Genomic DNA, 25,250 nt, shown 5'->3' on the forward strand with positions numbered 1-25,250 from the left:
GGAGTCCCCGCCAAAGGGAGCTGCAGGCTGTGAAGGGGGGGAAGGTTTGGATTCCAGCACATCTGCTGACAGTCTTACCATTGGCAGCATTTTCGATTCCAGTGGTACAGCGGGAGGAGAGACTCACCCCACTGTCAGCACATCTGCTGACAGCATGGCCAGTAGCAGCCTGACTACTGGCAACCATCCCCCCATGCAATCAAGCAGAATCAAGTCAAGGACCTCCCTCACAAATGGCCATAAATGGTCATATTTGCCCTCTCTTTAGTCAATCTGCAATTTATTGAGGCAGACCCTGTATTCCAAGATACCCCACTTTAACTCTATGCAATATGAGTATGGACTATCACATTTCCTTACAGTCCTGAACTCAAAAACCCAAAATACCATTCCCAGTTTCAACGTTCAATTTGTAACAGAAAAAAATAAAACATATTATAATTAGTTTTAACACAAAAACGATTACAAAATTCCTTACAGTACCGTACCCACACTTTATGTCCATTTGCTTCAAATCATCAGAAATTCAAGCATAAACGTTCTCATTAGCAGCTAGTTTGTTCTTGGCTGAGATGTGAGCCCGGTTGTGAGTGTGTGCAACCGTCAAAAGGTACTGTGTGTAAGCTTTTTTGTGTTTTTTGGTTTGTTAACAGGTAAACAGCTTAGCTGTCCTGTTTTATAGTTAAGGTTCCTGTTTATGTTCAGTTAGTGCTCTAGCAAGAGCTAGGTGTTTATTTTGTGTTTGTTTATTTTTTTATTCTATTTAAAAAATAGTGCACAAGCGCTGCTTAAAAACTTCCATTTCCGTGTCCTGGGTCTATGTTTTTAAAGGGGCAACGAACCCTATGAGTAGCAGCTCTTTAGAAAGTGATATATATATATTTTATATATATATATATATATATATATATATATATATATATATATATATATATATCTCAAACAATTTGAAACAAAGTAAAAGATGACCTTTTATTATATGCAATTATTTCTCAAACCAATAAAAAAAAAAAAAAAATCTATTAGCTTCACTTCAGATGACAAATAGAACATCGTCCTACAGTGGGAGACACAGTGTGGTCAAATGAGGCGACAAGCCGGAAACAGCTGTCATCCCTGTGTTGCCGTCGACAAGTTGCCCATGTGACCAGCCCTTAAGGGCACGTTATTCAAGTGTTGCGGTGAGTGCTGTTTTTTGACAGTAAATGGTGTTTATGCACCACCCGATGAAATACTCTCATGTTAAACGCTGTTACTGGCATGACAAAGGAGATGGTAAGTTCTCTTTCATGGAATGACAACCATTACCGAATGGGAAAGAGCCCTCTCTGACCGGGAAGCGGTCACCGCGCAGGCACAGATGATCCCTGTTGGAGTTGCCTCGGAGGCGCCCAAGCTTGGCCGAGAGGCGCTTTGCAGAGCTAGCGGAGACTGTAAGGGCTCAGCAGGTGATGTAGAGACCCTACTGAAGTCGCAGGGCAGACTGTCCCCTACTACCGGGCAGCCCCAAATTCCACAGTCTTGTTCCCCATCCCTGACACCTAGACGTCCTAGCCCAGGCGAGTTGTCCCTCACGGCGTCAAGGTCAGACGTTTTGGACCCAGCCACTTCCATCAGCAGGCCACAGCGGGGGGCTCCTTACCGACCCTGCCGCATGAGTCGCAGAGGAAAGAATTCTGGGCGCTAATGCAGCGTGCATCTGCAGCCACTGGTGTTCCCTGGACGGCAGAACAGGAGGGAAAGAAGAACCTCTTCCTCCAGCAAAAAAGGCATCCACAGCAAGACCTCCCTTTATGCCAGGACTTCCTGGAATTGGTGTGCTCCTCTGCACCCTCAGCCTCCAGAACAGCAGAGTCTCTGATGCACACTGCAGGAGCCCAAGAAGTAGGCCTAGGCACATTCCCCACTATCGGGGACATGGTCACGATATTGGTGCATAGAAGAGAGCTAGGACTCTCTTCAAAGCTGCTTTTGTGATTCTCATTTCCAACTTGTGATTGGTCAGTTTATTTATTTTGGGCTGTGCCCGAGTCCATGTGGGGTATTTCTCATTGGTTGTTCTCGTTCACAGACAGATCTTTGTTCTCAATTGTTGGCTGGATTTATGAGATGGACTGTTTTCTGTCTGAGGTGTCAAAGCACCCAAACCTGTCTGGCTTGCCTTGTGCAAGGACTACTGGCACCAAGTGATGGGGGAAGCCATTCAGTGATGGGGGAAGATCACACCCTTGTCCAGCAGTTAGTTTGACTTTTTTTTTTTTAAAGTATTCTTTGTCAGTAGACACAGAGAATGGCTTAGAACCCCCCCCTCTATATACTCCATTTCTGTTAAATAACTCATATATATTCATACTATACTGTAATGCTCATCGTGAAGTCAGCACTATGTTGTAGCATATATCAACATGTAAGCCTGCTACAGAAAAGACGTTATTTTGTTATCGCTTAGGTTCGCCTTAAAATGCTAAGTTTATGCAAAATATGAAACTCTGGGGTGGACTCTATAATCTTGTTGTTAAGTAGCCTAAACAGTTTCAAATATCATGCTGGTGTTTCATGCCTCTGTATTTGTACACAATGATCTGCCTAACTATGCATCCAGTATATGTACTGTATGTTATGTTCTTGTTTTTCTAAACGATAGCCATTATTAAAAAATATTTCAAAGTTAGTACAGTATACTATGACTACTACAACAACTACTACTAATAATAATATGTAAATTATTATTAATCCCCGTCCTCATTAGACTTTCGATTAATTTATTTAAAATATGTCTAAAAGCACACAGGGGGTCAAGAAGAGCTACTTCCTTGTAGTGACCCCTGGGCAACGTCTCCGACAGCAAAAAGCTCTTCAAATCAAACTTACCATACAATGCTTAAGCAAAGCAATGTTGGGTTTGGTTAGTACTTGGATGGGAGACCACCTGGGAATACTGAATGCTGTAGGCTGCATGTTAAGCTTATACAAATATATATAAGCATACACAAAAAAAATCTCTATGAACCCTTTATCGTTAAACTTTTATTGTTTCTTTAAGTTTCGATCCAAACGAAATTGATACATTTTAATAATTTATTTATGTACTACTTTCATATTCTGTGATATTGTAGGTGTGTTATGCATCATAAACTCTCAATGTTACAAAATTGGTCACAAACATAAAAACAATTGAGTCATTTGGTTACTGATTTTGTAAAAACAAACAATTCTATTTTCCTTAACAAAACATATTGCAAGTTGGAATAAAGACACATATGGTCAGGAATAAAACTTGTGCTTTTTAGTCTCAAGGCCCAATATACCTACGTACGACCCTGGAACATCAATTATTGTGCTTATGTATCACCTGTCTTCAAAGCAAGAGTAGGGGAGGTGAAATCACTTCATTTTATCTGCCACAGGCTGTAGTGGGAGTTGGTTTCAGTACTACGGTGTCCATTTTAGGACATCCTCAGACCTCACCCCTCCTTGAGTCACCATCACGCCTCCTCGAGTAAATCTTCCTGTCTTCAGGAAGCTCCTGGATATAGTGGTAAAACCACTGTTTAAATATCAACCTAAACCAATCCAATGAACAGGTAATATAACTACCCATTTCCTGATTTAAAAACTGATCATTCTTTCTTCAGGAAGCTCCTGGATGTAGTGGTAAAAAGGCTGTTTAAATATTACCCTAACCTTATTCAACGAACAGCTAATATAACTATCTGTTTCCTATTTTATGAGCTTAAGGCCACAGATTTATACATATTTAAGTGTGTTCAGCCTTGCCCAACTAACAAAAACAAATCTTTAAATTTGCTTGAAAATTAATTACATTTAATGGGAAATTAAACTTCAAGTTTGTGTAGACAGTATTGTAATGGAGTCACAAAAATTGGGACCCGAGTCGAGTCATAGGTGGGTAAGACTTGAGTTTAGTCTTTAACATGCCAAGCTGGAGTTGAGTCTAGGTGGGTAAGACTCGAGTTGAGTCTTTGACATACCAAGCTGGAGTCGAGTCGAGTCATAGGTGGGTAAGACTGGAGTTGAGTCTTTGACATGCCAAACTGGAGTTGAGTTGAGTAATAGGTGGGTAAGACTCAAGTCGAGTCGTTGACATGCCAAGCTGGAGTCGAGTTAACTATCATTAGTTCTGACAGTTCGAGATAGTGTGATTTAATCAGATTCATTTTACAGAAGATTAGCAATCTGCAAGTAAAAAGAAAATGTCATAAAAAATACAAAATTGAGATTCACAATAATGTGGTCAGACTTCACCATGTTCACCATTAAAGGTCCACGGTTTCTGCCTTGTGTTTTTTCAGCGAATTCATGGCTCCTTGGCCTATTTATAAGCAATTTTTGTTATTGACCATACATACTGACCTATTACCTATGCTCAGTTGGGTTGGATGTACAGCAATGGATACCACAAAACAAAAGAATGCATTTAAAAATGTATTTAAAATTTTAAAGTGTTTTTCACTTTTTCTCAACAGTGAAACTCCCTGATAGTTTTTTTCAGATGCCTTAACCATATAAAAATAAATTTGCAGTTACAAAGGAAAACAGTCCAAGTAATGCAACTGAGGCGAAATCAGAGTTTTAAAATCATTGCAAACCATTGCACATACACGCTCCAGTTCAAAAGCAATAAATTCAAACTAATTTGCTTAATATTGCAGAAAGAAATGTATCTTGAAAGGCTAAGCATTTTTCATAATAATGTGTGTTACAAAATAAGTCATTTTCATTATTCTTTGGATAAAATAGGGTTGTTCACTAATATGTTTTAAAAAATAGTGAAAATATTTCACACAGAACACATCGCACCATAAGCCCTTTAACCACCTATAATTAGCACAGCAAAATCCCAGTTGTTTGTCTAGATAAAATCATCAATGTAGTTAAAATGCACAAATGACAGTAATACTAACAAATCAATTGTATTTTGAATAACCTTATTAACGTAAAAGACTGCTATTGCAGTTGCTGTTTCATAAGTACATGTAACATACCCCAGAAGCACAAAACTTTTTTACTGGTGTTATAATTTATCTGTTCACCCACTATGACAAAATCCACAGACTACTTCTTAAAAATTCATTGAAAACAATATAGTTCCATCCTCAACCTCTTTTCATCTGACAATCATGGGGTTTCCATGCAAGTTTTATTTTAACTCGAGACATTTACACAAGAAAAATGTCTCGTGTAAAATGTTTTTTTGGGTTTCCATTCGCTCGGTTTATTTTACTTGAATAAACCGGGCTTTTCATCCGACGTCATGCAAATGAATGGGAAAGGTGAGGATAGATATGTAAATTAGTTAAGCGTAAAGTACTTGTGCTGTTTTTGAAGATTACTAGTGACATTTTGCGCAGAAAACTGGTACACGCGTGAATCTAAGCTGCTGTAATAAAGCAAAACACCTTGTGCCTGGTTGTTTAATAATGTGTTTTACTGCTCTTGCCCAAATTGTTTTTCAGATGTCACTAGTGGGGTGTCATGTCACTGTTTCATCTAATTTATCTTACGACTCATTAATTACAAATAAACTTGGAGGTTTAAAATGAAACCGACCAACAGGTATTGCAGATCACCATGGCTGAAAACCAGCGGAGACGTTATATATATTTCCCTTTCATTCAGGCAATACAGCAGGGAATCAGGTGATGCTGCATGCACTACTCTGGCTTAGACTGGGACCGTATCAAAACTTTGACAACCCGCTAATCACACTTAACAAAACTGTATTTAACAGCATTTTCGTTTTATGAATAGAAGAAATAAGATACAAAAAAAAGAAAAAGCTATTACAGTTTTGTTAAGTGTGATTAGCAGGTTATCAAAGTTTTGATTTGGTCCCAGCCTTAGATTTAGAAACTAATCACTGCTGAAGAAGCATTCAACACCACGCTTGGGCAAATGCGAGTAGTGGGCACTTGAAAGGGGGGTGGCGGATACTGATGAAACGGACTGAAGTACACAAATTTGTTCCTAAAATTTCCATTGCCTGCTGTATAGTGCACACTCTTGTCAACAACAAAATGAGGTGTTCAGGAATCAGTGGCTGCCTGTGAGAGAGACGGGGAAGGTTACCAGTGTTGCCAAGTCTCACGAGAAAGAAAAAAGCGACACTACCTTTCAAAACAAGCAAACCCATGCTAGAATACGGGTGTTTATGCAAGTTCCAACCAGAGACTCTCAAAAACAAGCCCAATTATGCTTATTATAAGCGGACTTGGCAACTATAGTTATCTCAGCCGCCAGTTTCAATTGGACGGCAGCGATCCGAGGAGGCTCGTGCTGTCAGAGATTCTCTCCTTTCTTTTAAGTTGTGTTGGATTCACCGTTGTGTTAAATATTTATAATGCAAACAAATAAAACTAAAGGTCAATACATTAATTTGCAATTTTATTTGGTCAGTTCTGAGAGAACATCAACAACTTGTTGGATGTTGTTGCTGTTTTGGGCGATCGAGCTGGCTCAACATCCAGTTCACCAGCTATATTTATTAACATAGAGGGCAGACACTTGTCTTTGGACATAGCTGGGACAGGAATTAATTCAGTTAGACATTTAGGCAGCAAGGGTATTCTCAAACAGCTGCATTAATACTATAACAATGGCATAACGCAGTTCATGGTAAGTGGTTTTATACAGAACTGTAAACCCACAAGAGATATACAACATGCCAGACCAGACACAGCAAAAAACAATCATAAAAAAAGCTGCCTGCATTATCATTAAGGTGAACGACACCACTGCTAACCATAAAATTGCCCATCAGCCATACTTTCTGCCATCTTGGATTCCAAAGTAACAACTGGCCTGATCCCTTGCAATATTTATAGTTAAGAATAAACACGCTCATTAACATTTACAAGTGAAGTGCAGGTTTCCATGCGAAACTGGGTGTGGATTTTCCTGTGTGTTTCGTCATTTACACGAGTAAATGAGATTTACCCTATTTTTCGGCCACAAACCTGATTTTACCTTTTTATTTTCTTCTCCTCCTTTATCATCGTTGGTACTGGTGGGGGAATTTATTTTGACTATATTTTCTTTTTTTTGTTCCATTTTTGATTGGAATATTGGTTGGTGGCCTTCTACGGCCAGATAAATAAAAACCCTGCTGCGGGGAAAACTATACAAGCCTCCAGTGTATTTTTGCCGGTCCATCATCACCACTATTTGACTCACCAACCTCCCACAAGTGGTGTCAGAAGTGGGATGAGCCTGGACTGGCAAGGACTCAAGTCTCTCCTGGAGGATCTGGAGAGACACCGGGATGGAGTGGAGCGTCGACTTGAGGAACGATGCCCAGAGGGAGGCTGAACGAGCGGCACATATGCAGGCGATGGCAGACAAGATGGCTACCCTCTGCCAGACGGTACAGACCATGGTCCTGGCCCAGGCCCAACAAGCCACCAAAGCCTCAGCCCCGATGGAGGCAGGAGTTGCCCCGCCCAAGATCAAGCTACAAAAGATGACGTCGGAGGATGACCTGAAGGCGTTCCTGACCATGTTCGAGCGGGTTGCCGAAGCGTCATCCTGGCCAGCCGATCACTGGGCGCTATACCTGGGTCCCTGCCTCACTGGGGAAGCCCAGGCCACGAGTAACGAGGAGGCCCGGGACTACCATAAGGTGAAGGCTGCCATTCTTCGCCGTTTGAAGTTAACACCGGAATCGCACTGCCGGAAGTTTCGGGCATATGTGCGTCCTCCTGGTGCCCGGCTACGGCAAGTGGCCCAACAGCTGTGGGATCACCTCATTCGATGGCTCCGCCCAGAAACGAGAACCCCGCAGCAGATGATAGAGGCAGTGGCCATCGATCAGTTCCTCACGGTACTGGGACAGGGGACTCGGGACTGGGTGGCAATCATGCTCCCGATTCCCTGGGGCAGGCCATTGAACTGGCCGAGGCCTGCGAGGACGCTGCGGAGCGACGGAAACCCAGGAACCCATCTCTGCCCACCCGGACCTGAGCCCAGACGACACCACGAACTACAGAAGTGAGGCCCCCGGCTTCCACTTCAATCTCGGTGATTAACGCCTCTGTGTTTTTTTTTTTAAACAGAAGCTGTCTTTTCAAAGACTGACAGATCAAATGTCTTTGCATTGCGACTGCAAAGCTGGTGCTGATAAATTGACTGATAAATTTACTGATTGCACCAGTGAAGTGGAGGATGAAGTTAGCCCCCAGCTGGGCCACAGCAAATCCAGAAAGCCCCACCTATGGCGGGCCCGGAAACAAACAGCCATCTCCTGCAATGTCTGCCACCCCAGTCTGCTTCTGATCCGAACCAGGCCACTTGGCCCGGGTGTGTCCTGCCGCCATGGAGTGCGACGTGGCCTCTCGATTTCGAACACCGGCGGAGGGTGAGTACTGGGGAAGGGGTAGGGAGGAACCTTGTCTTGTCCCTCTACAGATCGAGACTGTGAGTAGCCACACTTTAGTGGACTCGGGGTGTAACCACACCATTGTGTCAGGAGCTCTCTTGGAAGGTGTGGCTTGGCGACCTCAGGGAACTGTGGCAATCTCGTGTATCCACGGGGACACCAAGACCTACACCACCACTAAAGTTAGATTGACTGTGAAGGGTCGGATATGCCGTGTAACTGTGGCTGTCACAAGGTGGGTTCCATACCCCATAGTATTGGGCCGGGACTGGCCTTTTTACCATGAATTACGCCCAGTACCGGCCCCATCCCCAACCAAAAAGGGGGAAACTTCAACGGGAAGAGAGATTGGCGAAATCTTCCAGTTGAAAGCGGATCTGTTTACCACCAAGTTTCGGCTCCAGTAAACCAAGCGAGAGCGGAGGGCTGAGAAACTGGAGTGGGCAGTAGCAAGACAAGGATGGGAATTGGTTGGAGAGTGCTCTGAACCGACCAAACGAAAGAAGGGGGTGGGAGTTCAGTGTGATTCACGGGAACTGGCCACTGAGGCCCCAAGGGCAGATGCTACGACACCACCGCTCGAAATGCCTTCGACCTGGGACCGAGATGTGGACCTTGAGTGGGAGCAGAATAATGACCCCACTCTGGTACATGCCCGGGAACGGGTCCGGTCGATCGAGGGGAAGGAAGTTGAAGGCACCGGGCCGCTCGTTTTTCCCCATTTTATCGTGTCCAGGCGATTACTATATAGAGTATCCCGAGCCTCAGGCACAGGGCAGCCTGTAACCCAGTTACTGGTTCCAAAGCCTTTTCGCGCTGAGATGTTGCGTTTAGCACACAATATCCCTTTCTCCGGCCACCTGGGTCTAGAAAAGACCTTGGAACGAATACTGGCCCGATTTTACTGGCTGGGACTGTGCAGTGATGTGGCGAAATATGTAGCGGGGTGTCCCGAATGCCAACGAGTAGCACCGGCCACAGTGCGCCTGGCTCCACTGGTTCCTCTGCCCCTAGTTGGTACCCCCTTTGAGCGCATTGCGATGGACATTATGGGACCGCTGCTGCCGGCCAATTCGGGATATACGCACATATTGGTAGTGGCGGACTATGCAACACGATATCCCGAGGCGGCGTCGCTGCGCTCTACTAATGCCGTAAACATCGCCCGAGAATTGGTTCATATTATGGCCAGAGTAGGGATTCCCAAAGAGAGCTTAATGGACCAAGGGACTAACTTTATGGCGGACACCCTGCAAGAGGTCTACAAAATGCTCAAAATCCGCTCCATCCGCACGTCAGTTTACCATCCACAGACGGACGGATTAGTGGAGCTATTTAATCAGACCCTAAAACATATGCTGAGGCGTTTCGTAGATCAAGAACAAAAACATTGGGCAAAGCTCCTCCCCTTTCTCATGTTTGCAGTGAGAGAGTGCCCCAGAGCTCTATGGGGTTCTTCCCATTTGAGCTATTGTACGGAGGCAGTCACGGGGTATTTTCGATCTGGTGCGAGAGGGCTGGGAGGAGTGAGAATTTGATAATAAAAATGTGGCTAAATATGTCCTTCTCCTGCGGGACCTTGGAACTAATCGGGCGATTAGCCCAGGAGAATCTAAGAAACACCCAGCAAGAGCAGATGCGGCATTATAATAAACTAGCAAGGCTTCGAACTTTTCGGCCGGGTGACCGGGTACTGTTACTCCTTCCCTCCACTAAATCGAAGCTGTATGCAAAGTGGCAAGGCCCTTATGAGGTGGTTCGGGTGGTAGGGCCAGTGAATTATGAAATTCAGCAACCGGACCACCGGAAGCCCCTATATATTTACCATGTTAATTTGTTAAAACCCTGTCAAGAGCGAGAGGCTCTATTTATTACACAAGATAGTGTAAGCGAGGATTTTGGATTTCGATTAAGGGGGGAGACCAGCTATTTCCCTGCCAAAAACAAGAGCTGGAACAGTTAGTGGCGGCATTTGGGGATGTTTTTTCGGAGGTGCCTGGCCGAACCGGCATCATCCAACATGCCATTATCACTCTGCCAGGTGTAGTAGTTCGGCAGCGTCCCTATCGTGTCCCGGAAAGTCAACGAGAGGTCATGCTCCAGGAAGTAGAAAGTATGATCACATTGGGGGTCATAGAACCTTCACAGAGCGAGTGGTGCAGTACTGTAGTAATGGTACCCAAGAAGGACGGAACTACTCGCTTCTGTGTTGACTTCCACAGGGTAAACGCGGTCTCCAAATTCGATGCATACCCGATACCGCAAGTGGACAAACTCCTTGACCGGCTGGGGGACGCGAGGTATCTGTCGACACTGGACCTGACAAAAGGATATTGGCAGATTCCCCTAACCCCCAGCTCACGGGAGAAAACGGCATTCTCCACCCCAGATGGGTTATTTCAGTTTCGAACCATGCCCTTTGGGTTGCATGGAGCCCCAGCTACCTTCCAGAGAATGATGGACAGGACATTAGCCCCACATCATCGGTATGCAGCCTCATATATTGATGATGTAGTTATTTTCAGCTCTATCTGGAAAGAGCACTTGGATCAATTAGCGGCCATTCTTCAATCTCTGAGGGAGGCGGGGCTAACAGTCAAGTTGGGGAAATGCACGTTTGGACAGCAAGAGACTCAGTACTTAGGGTTCCTTATGGGTATCGGGCGAATGAAACCAGTCACTTCCAAGGTCCAGGCCTTGGTGGAGACTCTGATTCCTCCCAAAAAAGCCCAAGTGAAGTCACTGTTGGGACTGGCGGACTATTATCGCCGATTCATCCCCGAGTTTTCCACCACTGCCGGACCCCTCATTGACCTTGCGAAAAAGGGTTCCCCAAATTTAGTACAATGGACAGAACCATGTCAAAAAGCGTTTGATCGGATCAAAAGCGCTCTCTCCCAAGCTCCAGCCCTAGTGTCACCTGACTTCAGCAAAGAATTCATCCTCCAGACCGATGCCTCAGACGTTGGTCTGGGGGCTGTTCTGTCTCAGGAGATCGATAGAGTCGAACACCCCATCCTACATCTTAGCATAAAAATGGCTCCTCGGGAACGAAACTACTCAGTAATAGAAAAAGAGTGTCTCACCATCAAATGGGCTATGAATTCCCTTAAATATTATCTCCTGGGACAACCATTCACTCTCATCACAGACCACACCCCTCTTAAGTGGTTAAGCACGACGAGGGACACGAACGCTCGGATTATTCGGTGGAGTCTGGCGCTGCAACCCTTCCAATATCTATCAGACATCGTGTGGGTAAGGAACACCAAAATGCTGATTTCTTTTCAAGGCAAGGGAGGTCAATTGGGGAGGTAGGAGAGGCCGAGAGGGCCTACGGCTCCACTCTGAGGGGGGGAATATGTGACGGGGGTGCAACGGGTCGGAGCTGTGGTCGATCCTCCCGATCGCTGGTGGCGTTGCGCAAAATGGGAGGAGACCGGAGGAAAGGTCGAGCCGTCCGGGAATTCCAGAAAGATCGCCCGCTCCGTCCGAACGCGGAAGTCCGCGGCCGCCGCGCCACGTACCCCAGTCAGAGTTACTATGTACGTTGATTGGGTACAGTGGCGACTGGGGCCGAGGCTAAGGGTGGGGTCGAACAGTATTTAAAGGATGGTACTATCTGAGCTTGTTTGCTCAGTTCTGGGGGGAACAGCGAAAGGAGACATGCTGATGTATTTATTGGCGTGTGTAAAAAGTGTGTTGTATTCACAGAGACTGGAGACGGCGTTTCGGCTTACTTCCCAGAAGAATGACTGGGGCCTCAATACTAAGCCCCCTAGAGGCCAGCACAGGAGCGCCAGTGAAATATTTATCTATAATTATAACTTATATTTTACTGTGTGCGGGACTTTTGTTAGTTTTACCTTTTTATTTTCTCCTCCTCCTTTATCATCGTTGGTACTGGTGGGGGAATTTATTTTGACTATTTTTATTTCTTTTCTTTTTTTGTTCTATTTTTGATTGGAATATTGGTTGGTGGCCTTCTACGGCCAGATAAATAAAAACCCTGCTGCAGAAAACTATACAAGCCTCCAGTGTATTTTTGCCAGTCCATCATCACCACCATTTGACTCAGCCCACTAACCTCCCACACCTTAGATAAATATACATTAAACCAAACAACAAACACTAAACCCCTGTTTTTTACTACCACATTTAAGTTGTAAGCTTACTTAAATAAAAATCTGAAGTCTGTATTTACATGTGTGTGTGTGTGTGCATGTGCAGTTGTCGGGACAACTCTGTTAAACGAGTGAAAATAACAAAAGCACACTGATAAACTAGGCAACTGCAAGAATGAAATGCAATTAGGATCAGTAAAGAGCAACTAACTTAACCCTACATATGTTATTATCATCAATATAACATTAAAAGTATCAGATTCCATATTGACGAACAGCACCAAGTTCAGTTAAGAATATTTTTCCACAACAACAGAATGAAGACATAAAACTGTGACCTCAAATCAGACTTGAAAGCTTCCATGTGTGTAGTCCTATATGTATTCAAAACAGACAGACAACTGCCCTATGAAAACACAAGAATCTATTGTAAAATTGTCCTTTCACTAGACATTTCCAACTCGACTGAAATACCCTGAATTAACATGACTTCAGCGTCCACCTGGTTTCAACAAGATCTGTGCAGGATAAACCTGTAGTAATCTCAAGGAGTCAATTACAGGAAGAATTCAGTATTCACCCCTTTGCCCTGGTCAGGAGCCACAGGTGCTGCACTGAAACACTGCACTAAATTATCCAGCTTTAGAAATGCCCTGAAAGGCAGGTCTGACAACAGCCCAGGTTTTGTTTAGAGGACATAATCCACATCCCTGAACTGCTGACAGGAAGCACCAGTGTTTTGCTTGACTTCCAATTTTTTCTGAATAATCAAAGCAGAGAGTTTGCACAAATGCGTTCACCTAAAACTGGTAGGAATGTTATACCTTTCTGAATGGCTGCACTGTCAGTGTTTACAGCAGACTAAAACAATCACTTGCATATGACCTACAAGGTGCATTTACGTTCAGAAGAAAATGAATACATGCTAAACAGGGTCAATATAAAATGATAGTTAAAATCTAAAATGTGTAGGTGCTGATCTGTTGCTATTATAATAGTACAGTATTTCATTTTAGATTTAGAAATGTCCCATTTTATATGTAAGTATATGGCAAACTACAAAGCGGTATGTAATTCAATATTTTAACGTAACATTATTCAGCCGGTTTCATTTGACTTTATGAAGCAAAATTAATTAATTCTGTAGGGTAATGCAAAATCTTTGTCCATAGCTGTGATTTTTTTTTTTTTTTTCATATAGATTTTAAATTATTATTAGTATTAGAAATCTCTTAAAATGAAACACACTTCTGAATGGAATTCAGTCGACTGAAACGAATACGTCTCACAGACTGCTTTCCTGTCAACAAGGATGCTTCATGTAAACAGCCTGCAAATGAAACCTCGTTGATTTGACTTCATTTAATTTCATTTTAGGATGGCAAACTACTAATCAATTAAAAGAGTGACTTCCCAATCATAAAAAGACCAACAAACACCAAATTGAGTCTTCTATTTTCATCTTTATTTCACTGATCAGATAAAACTAGTACTTTACATCAAAAACATATAATTATTCTGGAAAGATCTGCATGTATTACAAATCACTTCCCTACTGTAGCCTATGAAGACATTTACATTTTTCGAGTGTACTCATGTGTAGCCTGATGAGAATTAAACTAATGTAGGTACAGTGCTATTCTTCTTTGTTCTTTTTTTAATTACCAGTACTTGCTCATCATGGTCAACAAACCTGAGGGGGAGAACAGTATCCTCAGTATCTGTTTTTATAACAGTAATGCAGAATGTGAGTAAAATAAAATTGAACAAACTTATGGTTTTGTTTTTTGTGGGAAACAAGCTTTCATCTACCAATCAGGAACCTTTAAATGTTTTTTGGTTTTGTTTTAATTTGTATTTATTTTTTAAATTCAGTCTAAATCTAACCCATTTAGCCAATGGTCAATATTCAAATATTGAAAGCAATTTTTTGGCAAATATAACTAAACAATGAATACAACAAAATACCAAAAAAAAAAAAAAAAAAATAACCATTTAAACTTAGTGTCAAATTATTGGAAGAGTCTTAAAATAATACACCCTTGATATAATGTGGCTGAACCATAATGCTGTCCCTTGTAATTAACTTAGCAAATTGTAAATCCTAAACAGGCATCTGTGACAGGATGAGGGCTGAGGCTCAGAGACAATGTATAGTCAAAAATAAAGTTCTTTATTAAATAAAATAATCCAATAAACAGGCACAAGGGCCAACAGAAAGAGATTCAAACACAACTAATCAAAATTAACTTACAAAATAAACGGTCAAGTTCCAAGTCTTAAACAAGACACTCCTTTCTTTTAAACCACAAAACTCTCCAACACAAAGCAAACTCCCAAACAGAAAACACCACTACCAGCCAGGCCCTCTCCCCTGGCTTTTATCCCCTGTGGTAGGAGCCCAATTAATCAATAATCATTCAATTAGAGCTCCAGCCACATTCTCACATGTTTTTCTGGCAGGGAGAAATTTAACCCCCTCCCTGCCAGTTCCAAACATATTCATATAGACGGGGCAGTTCCCCGTCACAGCATCATAATAATTCAAATTAACCACAGGACTAAAGAAGTAACAACAGAATCAATTACAGATGCAGGCTGTTGTACAGTACTATATGTTGCTGGAAAACAGATACAGATAAACACCGTTCTTCAGTATTAAAGCAAAAAATACACTATATTTTTAGACTATGGATTTTTAAGGCACTAAGCATGGTCAAAAAAGCATTATTTTTATATAACAATTTATAGAAGGTAATATTTTAAAACAAAATCAATACATAATAATTTCCTATTGACTCATTACAATAGTAAAGTACTGTAGATTCTGTGAATGCAATAAGATAATACAGGTACTTGTTAACAATGCCACCTTTTATCTATTAAGAGCTTTGTTTAGATAACACTTGTCACAAAAAATTTTCAGACTTTCGTTTTTCGTTTCAGACTTTTCGACAGGCATTTCAGACTTCCATAGTCAATCACTATACATTTTGAGTAGTGTCAGCAGATGCCCAGAAGGCAAATGTACCACCCGACTGTGCATGCTCAAACATCAGTTTGCGGCATTGGTGATAGGGGAAAAAAACTAAAGGTGTAGTTGAGACAGCTGGGTTACATTGTGAAACAGTGTGCACATAAAGTCTGAGTTTCATTTGGCAGACAGACTTATACAACCTCTGTCTTTAAGCCTGACATTTCACACACTAACAGAAACTTCTCAGAAATGTGCTGCTATTATCATAGGAGCAAGAATTTGCAGTGGGAGCTTGGTCTTTAGGGAGACTTGGTGGAATAACCTTTTCAGGACTATATATATATATATATATATACTATATATCTATTATATATATATACACCAACAATGGAATTAAAAAAGTAGCTCAGATATACCCCGACCAACCATATTAGTTAAAGATGATAAAAAAGAAGCAATTGTTTTAGGGTATTTCTTCGTTAACCAAAATCCCATAGGTTCAGTACGAGACCCCTGCGTGTCTCAGCTGCTGATTTTTGAGGGATAGGTGGCAGGGCGCCACTGTGGAGAGTGTTAATTATTTGTTGTTTGTTATTCATGGTTTGGTGACTTCGTCTTTTCGGGGGGAGATGGCCACAGCTGCTTCCTGTCTGTGACACTGGGATGCATGTAACTGTTCATGTATTTCTAGCTGGCCTCGCACAGGTAGTCACGGACGAGGCCTCCGGCCAAATTTATCTTTCACTCGGGCCCTGAGTGCCCACCACAGTCATTGGGCCCTGAGCACTTGTCACACTTCACAAATCATCTGCATTTGCAATCATCATCATTCACTCATTGCCATTCATTCATAGCGGATTCTCAATGCTGAAAAGACAATACTTAAACACTAAGTTACTTAATAAAAAAAATCTAAATGGAATAGTTAGTAATGGTTAAGTTAGTATTCAAACTAAGTACAAAGTAGTAAATGCATGAAAAAGCTTACCAGATTAGTAGAGTACATATATTGAATAGATTGCCCAAGAAGAACAGTTAGAAAATAATTAGATCCTGACCTGTGGCAAATGGTGGTTTAGCAAGTTTCAATGAGCCTGTTCTCCTTCCCAACATTTCTTATCTATGTACAGTAGCATGGCTAAGGATACAATTTATGGGTGATTATTCCAGTACTGGATTAGTTTCTTATAAAAGTACTGAAGACTGTATTCTCTTCTATAGACCTGACATTCTTGAATGACAACTTGTAACCCAAGTGCCCACTGTTGTTTATCGTTATATGCACTGAGCCCAGACACAACTATTAATCGCTCAGAAAAATTTGCAACAGTGAAAGACACAATTAAATAACCATTAATAACAACCACCTACAAGGTTGCTTTTTGAAGCCTCACTTAAGTGATTAGTGTGTATAAAATTGTTTCCCATGTGCTGGTACGCATGGTGCATGCGTTTAAGTAACCAGTGTTACCTAATTCTGTGTCAATATGTTTATACTACAAGACTTAACACAGACTTTCAAAGTTATTTTACAATTTAGTAATTACCTTAGTATCTTTAAATCAATTTCCGGACTGAACTAAAGCCAATTCAAAATGTTACATTAAGCGTGTCATATTAGTATAATTTGGAAATAGGGTGCTGAAGATCCAATATAAATGTTTTCTGATATAATTTTTAAATAAATAAATGGCACATACATAAATATACAATCAGTATATAACATTTTTAACAAGGCACAGTTCATTGCATACTTTTATCAAGGACTGTAATTTCACAAAATTCAACAAAATGCATGTTCTCTGACTAAATCAACACAAGTAACCAGTGCAAAGTAAAACCAGATAGTAAGAAGTAAAGCCTGCATATTTACCACAAATCCTTACCACTACTAGTCATCACCACTTTCTATTAAGTCAATTAAATGAATATATCCTTTCTTATTTGTATTTAATTTGTCTCTATACAGACAGCAGTGAGAGAACTGCAGATTACAGGTAATACTGTCATAAACTCTTTACTGTGTGTGACCCATTTTTCAAATTCAATAAACTGCAAGAGTAAGATTTATTTCAATATGTATGGAGGGCAAGGTGACCTGGCAAAGATGTGCAATCCGGTACTGGGATAGGATATTGACTTCTAGTTGGCACAAATTTATATGCATAAAAATGTCAAGCATACATTTAAACTTAAAATGTATAAGCATGATAATGCTGGTAGTTATTTACTGGTTTGTTTTGAGTAATCATCTTGTCAGTCTGTCAAGCCTTAACAGCTCAAGGCAGAACATCCGTGATCTACCAGTATACTGTACATGCTGTATAGACCACAAACAGGAACCAAAGGCGGCTTCATCTGTTTTGAACACTGTATTAAAATAAAAGTGACTGTATGGTAGAAACCACAACCACTTCAAAAACTGGATTCTTTAAACTGTAAACTGAACAGAATGTTTAACTTTTACTAGCTGTGCTCAGAAAATCAGCATTTACAAATCTTAGATTGATGCATAAATCATATCAATGTTTGATGCATTAAACTAGTAGTCATATATTTCAATAAATAAAATAAAAATAAATGTACAGTAAATGTCCATGTGTGCATCAGTTAATATTTTGTTTCAAATCATTGTGCAAAAAAAAATCCTTTATTACCAGCAAGTCATGTATCTCCAAACTGTATATGTTTATGTAGATCCAAATGTAATCTCCTTACCATTGGTTTGTAGAGACAGCAACATGATCAAAGAAATATTAATCTGCCAATTTGGTTCCTCAAGCCAACCCATCACTTCAAAGCTGCAGGGATATTCCAATTGCCTAGTGTGCTGGTTTATCCTTCCCAGATCTCAGATAGTGTACGATTCAGCCAAGTCAGCTCCTCCACAAACAGTCAGCAGTAAGAGCCTAAGAGGGAATGTTAGACAAGACTGTTACAAACTGCTTCTGTCACTAGATAGACCTCGGTTGGACACCTTGTGGGGACGACAACAAAAGGGCAGCTGAGATCCTGATCAGGACTGGATTCCAGTTACAGGAACATGGATTTACTTCTCACACTTGAAAGCTTCTGTTTTCAGAGGGGGGCCTTCACCCCTGCAGGCAGGGAAATCTCACAAAGCCTATTTTTTGCATTTCAGACAGTAGAACAAAACTGAATATACTTTTGAAGACAGCTAGTGGTTTTTTGCATTTCTAAGCTGATCTACATATTTTCTCCAGATGTGTATATATGACAAATGATGAGGAGATTTATCTATACCATATATTAAAAAAAAAAATCTTGTTTTTAAATATTTGCATTGTCATAAGTTCAGCATATATGCTTCTGCAGCTGTTTTATTTTAAAGCTCTGGGCTTTTAAAAAACATGATGTCTCTTTTGAACAGCATTTAAATACTATATGACACCTAATCAGAAAACAAACTGGATGCTGTATCATACAGTATTTTAAAAACTATTTAAATCCCAAAGTATTTTTTTAAAGGACATTGGCTCCATTCACAAAGCTCTCACTTTGCAGTTATTTGAAGCGTTGTTTGTTGGATTAAATAGGCTGATATTCATAAAGTGCTCTTGACTCTTGTTGGTTTCTTAAAAAGTATTAAAACCTTTATTTACTCCATCATAACAATTTAAATAAATAAATACATACATGAATAAATACTAAATAAATAATTTGTTTTTGTTTAGAAAGCAACTGTATAACCTTTTAAGTTTATTTGTTTGAATTTTTTTTTTATATATATATATATATATTTATAAATTATTTACTTATGTTTATTTGAGTTTAAGTTAAATGCTTAAAAAAGAAGCTTGAAGCTTAAACCGAATCACATGCACATACTTCAAAAGAAGCTGCTTCTTCGAGAGAAAATCTGCAATCAATCACAGGATAAACCAACTTCTGGCCAACTTAGTCACAGTGCATTATTTTTAAATCTTTTTTTATTGTGTACTTAAGTTTATTTGAGTTTATTTGAAGAAAAACATGGGGAAGCCCAGTTCTAACAAAAAACAAACACTACAAGGCATTTAACACCTAAGCACTTTCTCCTCCTGCTCCATTCCCATGTTTTCTGCAATCCTCATCACTCATCATTAGCAGCTGATAAAAGAAGAACCCAACCTCCCAGTAAAATGGCCATCACGTTGTTATACACAGACAACTCCATCACCCCCACAGTCCTACTTTGATTGGACAATGTGTCATTCAAGGCATGTAGTGCATTAGCTTTCAAAACTTTGACAAGCCTCCCTTTCATAGAACAAAGGCAGAGAAAGAAAAACAAGAGAAAATAAGAAAATCACAGGACTTGTTCTCTGCTTGTTGATGGATGACATGTGTTCTAACTTATGGGATATGACTGTCACTGTTGATTTGCTTTCAGTCCCAGATTACATGTGATAAGGGGTTACCTTATTTAAGAATTCACACATTAAACATTCAGAGCTAGCAAGCTGGACACAAAAAGTCCCTCAGATGTTCAGTGGCCTCAATCAGGCTTACAGCATGGAGGCTGCCAAACTTTTTCTCTATTAAACCCAAGAAGGGAGAAGGGGAGGCCTTTGTCTCAGGCAGACTTTATAAAGTTTAAAGCTGGTCACGGCACTTTCGGAGCCCTATTGTCTTTCGGAATTCCCTTTCAAAAACTCTCAAGAGTTACTAATGGCAACAGCCGTTTTTAAAGAAATTGAGTCTCTGCGATTTTGATTCAGTAATGTGATTCAGTCTGTGTTTATTAAGTTTTATAAAATTGAGAGGAACGGTAGTTCCTCCTACAAGTTAGAAATGCTTGTTTGGAAACTACCGAGTCTCTATACAGCTCCAAGAGTTTTGCTGTTTTCATCATGTTGCAGCTGAAAATTAAATCACTTAGAATTACCATCTGTACCAGTACCATAAGTCTGAAACTTTCTTACATCAAATGTGAAAAAAAAAATGTAAATAACTCTTTTACGCAATGAGATATGAGTCATCAAACTAAGGTAAAATTGTTATTCTCCTTCCTCTTCTGTTTTACTTTTTACTTTTTTAAGAATGTGTAGAGACTTTTCGAACAGAAAAGCTAAATAGCTGGACATCTACCAATCATGTGATTCGTTGGTCAACGTCAAAATAAACCAGGGAACGTAAGCAGTTTGATATCCACACCATTTATATTAAACAATGTATTTATGTTTTAAAACAGTACATAGCGCAGAAAAATATAATAAAAAATAAAAAATATATTATAAATAAATAAGAATTCACCTATATCTATATCGCTATATCATGCAGCATTGACGTACAATACAAATACAAGATTTAATACTCATCATTGTATATTATACGATTTGGTAGGCTGGACTTCTTTCGCTTTACGCAGGTTGAAGCACTGGTATATTCTGGTATATAAGGCTATTCAATGTAAATTATATGAATATACTTATTGAAATGAATACCTTATAGCTTCCCATAGTAACCATAGTAATGCGACAAGCTGCTATCATTGGTGCTGCCACAGTACGTACCAATATGAGAGCAGACGAGACCACACAATATATCGTGCACACATACATAAAGGACCATTCAAATACACAACTGGCTCCATACCTAGGCGCCAGGTTCTGTACTATTGTATGTTTGCATTATTGTACCCAACTCCAGAGTGGACTGTTACTCCTATACTATTTGAGCCAGCGGTGCGCAGTTATTGGATCTAGCAGTGCACAGTTATTAGAGCTAGCGCATCGCAATTATCGCACAGATAATTGGTACATTCAGACGAATTAGGGCTTTCGCCCAGTCCAAATTTGATTGCGCTATGTGCATATTGAATGTCCACCTAGAATACATTTGCATCACATGTTTCTAATTACCCCGATGCATTACCATATGCTAATAGGATGGCATTAAAGGAACAGAAGGAAGGCAGTGTGCTGGACAGAGGTGAGAACATGTTTCCACTCTCGTCTGTTGGGAATTGGAATACTCTGTAAACGTCACTATGATATGAACATGTTATATATGTTATAGAAATAAAAAAGAGGCTTATTGCTTGTATGTTTTTGCCACAAATTGACTATGGTGATGCAGTATATAGGTTTGCATCACCATCAACTTTAGGTAAACTGGACTCGCTATATCATGCAGCATTGACGTACAATACAAATACAAGATTTAATACTCATCATTGTATATTATACGATTTGGTAGGCTGGACTTCTTTCGCTTTACGCAGGTTGAAGCACTGGTATATTCTGGTATATAAGGCTATTCAATGTAAATTATATGAATATACTTATTGAAATGAATACCTTATAGCTTCCCATAGTAACCATAGCCTCAGATCTTTTGCTTATTATGCCCCATGGTCCTGGAATGAGTTCCAGTCCAAACTAAAGCTGCAGACCCAGATATCTTTATTGCAATTTAAGAGTAAACTGCATGATTTCGTGACAGAGTTATAATTGTTTTAAATAGTTGACTACTTTTGTGTATTTTGATGATTGTTTTAAATGTGATTTGCCTGTGACTTAATTGTATTTTATTGTGTACTTGTTCTTGTTGTCCGATTGACTTGCTGCTACCTGCTTGGCTAGGTCTCATTCGTAAATGAGGTTTTAATCTCAATGTGACTACAAGGATAATACATAAATACATATATATATATATATATATATATATATATATATATATATATATATATATATATATATATATATATATATATATATATATATATATCTCCTGGTATTGACTGTGGATCTACTAAAAACCTTTTTTAAAAAAATGGGAAGATAGATATCGCATAGTCTGCAACCATACATATATGTGCAGTTTTTGCAAAGGCTTTGTTGGGCACACAAGTCGTTGTCTTATATATTACAGATTATAAAACGACGACTCGTGTGTCTAGAAAAAAAAAAAAGTTTTCCGAATAAGGTGTCAAGAAGGGCTAGTATTCCGATAGTATCCTAATACTAAGTGGGTATTCGGTATCACGTTTTCGGAATACTGGTATCCAGAATACGGACAGATTCATTCAGAATACCCTGTTTACATGGCATGGAATAGCTATTAAAATGTTCCACTATTCCGAATACAACTGGAATCCTGATAGAACAGGACAACTGGAACAGGTGTCCGGATAGCAATATGGGTGCAGTCAATTGCACCTACCACATGAGGCAGGTCTGCAACCTCATAAAAAACCCCTGCATTATCTCCTCCCTGTTTGCTCTGGTACTGGGGAATTTAATATCTTCCTCAGCACGTATCAGCAACGCGGTTATGTACCGGTCGAGGTGGCGGGTCACAGCTGATTGGGTGATCCCCATTGTATCACCTGCTACCACCTGCTACATACAGACAGACACTACCAATTGCTCAGACAAGGCATGACTGCGCAGGTTTGTTCTGGCCAGGTCATCATGCAGCATGTGGAATATATGAGTTGAGACGATACCTGGACATGATTTGCTCATTGCTCCTCATATGTGTGCCGAGGCCGGTTTACCCTTTCAGCATATATTCACCTATGTCGGGGTTGCTGTCGACGGAAACGCTGCATGCTACCCACGTTTCCCATTGTTGCCTGTTTGTAGTCAGTGCTGGAATGGTAGTGTGCGCGGAGTTAACGCAGTCCTTTTACAATCCTTATTCTGCGCGTCACAAACCTGGTTTTGTGCTTGGCGCATACCTTCGAATATACCAGCATCACGCATATTGTCGGCCACTCCCCCCATATTGCGCGATGCATACATTTTATTTCTGCACAGCGCAGAATGGATTGTGACACACAAAAGGACATCATTATCTTGCTACAGTACTTTAAGTTTAATATACCGACTGCTGGATGTTTTATTTTTTATTTTTTTGTATGCAGTGAAGCAGTAGTAGTTACTTTAAACAGACTTGAAACGAGACATTGCAAATAATATTTTTTAAGTGAAGTATATATAAGTATATATTGCCACGTTATTTTGCAATGCCCTACACTCGCCAGTTAAAAAAATAAATAAATAAAGTGTTTCAGTCAGAGTGCTGCATTTCTGTTCTTTCCTGAGTTTCCCTTTTTGAAAATGAATAACACAGCTCCCTGCCATGGAGACAGAACAGCAACTACAGTGACAACCCATTTAGTCCACAACAATAAAAGCTACAAATAAACCTATCTGAAAAGGAAGAATATTTAAAAAATATTTTATGGTGGTTCCATTTCAAATCATACAATTAGAGTGATTAGGCAACACATAATCTCATTGCTAATCCTTGTCCGCAACACTCCCCCCCCCCCCCCCCCCCCCCCCCCCCCCCCTTTTCAAATTTTGTATTTTGAAAAGGTGGTCACCCTACTTCAAAATAGCTCCCATATTAGCACAGTCCTCACAGGTGTAACGCTTATCAACTTGTCGTGTGCATTTACCACATACTGCTCTTTCACACTTGGTACAGATGTTTTATTTTTATTGCATTTAGTTACCTGTCATTGTTTTCAGTTGCGTGTGTCACTTGATGCGCACAGTATACAGGTTGAGCTGCGTTTCTCTGCCGTTTTGCAGCTTTCTGATTGAAATGTTTCTGTCAAAGCTCCACGGCTAGCATCATAAGATGATATTTTCTGCTGTGCATACATTGTATAAAATGAAGAAATTGACGGCTGCCATGTCCAGTACATTGTAAGATACACCGATGATTGCTTTCACGGTGAACTAAGTTTTGCGCAGATGGTGGAAACTCTCTTCTCGCTTTGTTTAGTTCCAACCAGGCTGTCTTTTTTCTTCAACTGTTTGCTAATTACAGTGAAATAAAAATTGTCATTGGTAACATTCATCTCTTTTCCTAAGCACGGTTACATCAGCCTAAGTATCACATTGCCACCCAGTCTCTGACAAGCTGGACGAGTTTCATCTTTGCAAAGGCAGGGGTATGGTCCGCTGCCAGCCAAAACTTGATCCCAAACTTCACAGGTCTGTTTGAGGTGTACTGTGTCCAACGACACTGTGCTTTTGTCGGAAACAGCTGCTTCTCCATGTATTGTTTTATGTTTCGCTTGAAGCAGGCAGTTTTCAGTGAAGTCCTTACAAATTCCTGCTGCCAATGCAAATATATCTCTAGTTGCTCTCAAATCAAAACGCAAAAATACCAAGATTTCTCGAAACATTCTTGTAATAGTAATATTATAAGACAGCAGACTATATGCTCACTAGACGGCAGTTCATCAAGGAATTGATAAGATCACAATAGAGATTTGGATAACACATATCTAGACTTCAACAGCAACATTTTATTCAAACACATACTGTTGTAAACTCAGCAGAGGTAGAGATAACAAACAGACTTGTATACATATACAACATAGCGTATTGTAAGTTATATAGACAAAAGCTTGTATTTTAACACGCCATCAAAATGAATACTTTTGGTTCTAGGTAGAAGTGCTTATATCTTTTATTTTTGCGATTCTGACTTTCAAACACCGTCAGGATATTTAATATATCTATTTAGGCAAAGTCAAGAACAGACCACCGCTGATCTTTAACACACGCAGTGTATTGACGTGCACAGCTGGACCTACTCGCCGTTGCCACCTGTTGGCAATTGGAGTGCCGTACTCAGAGACAGTTCCCTTTCAATTCGAATGACAACCATTACCGAATGGGAAGAGCCTCTTTGACCGTCAATCACTGAGCATATATAAAAAAAAGCTGCCCTGTCAGGGCCCTGCTGTGAGGGGGAAGTCCCTCCCACCTCCTGTTGAAGAGGG

At 40.4% G+C, this 25,250-nt stretch overlaps 1 long non-coding RNA gene across 1 annotated transcript in view; it reads right to left on the reverse strand.

Moving 5' to 3' along the window:
* The window catches only part of LOC121319560, a 36,978-nt gene extending 12,971 nt beyond the window's left edge, over positions 1–24,007 (reverse strand). The window contains exons 1-2 of the long non-coding RNA XR_005950717.1: positions 23,967–24,007; positions 18,215–18,405 (exon numbers count right to left, since the gene is read on the reverse strand). This is a non-coding gene — a long non-coding RNA (uncharacterized LOC121319560). The remainder of the gene's footprint in view (positions 1–18,214; positions 18,406–23,966) is intronic.
* Between the last annotated feature and the right edge of the window lie 1,243 nt (positions 24,008–25,250).

This window comes from Polyodon spathula, chromosome 1 (genome assembly GCF_017654505.1).
Source record: "Polyodon spathula isolate WHYD16114869_AA chromosome 1, ASM1765450v1, whole genome shotgun sequence".
Taxonomy (NCBI): Eukaryota; Metazoa; Chordata; class Actinopteri; order Acipenseriformes; family Polyodontidae; genus Polyodon; species Polyodon spathula.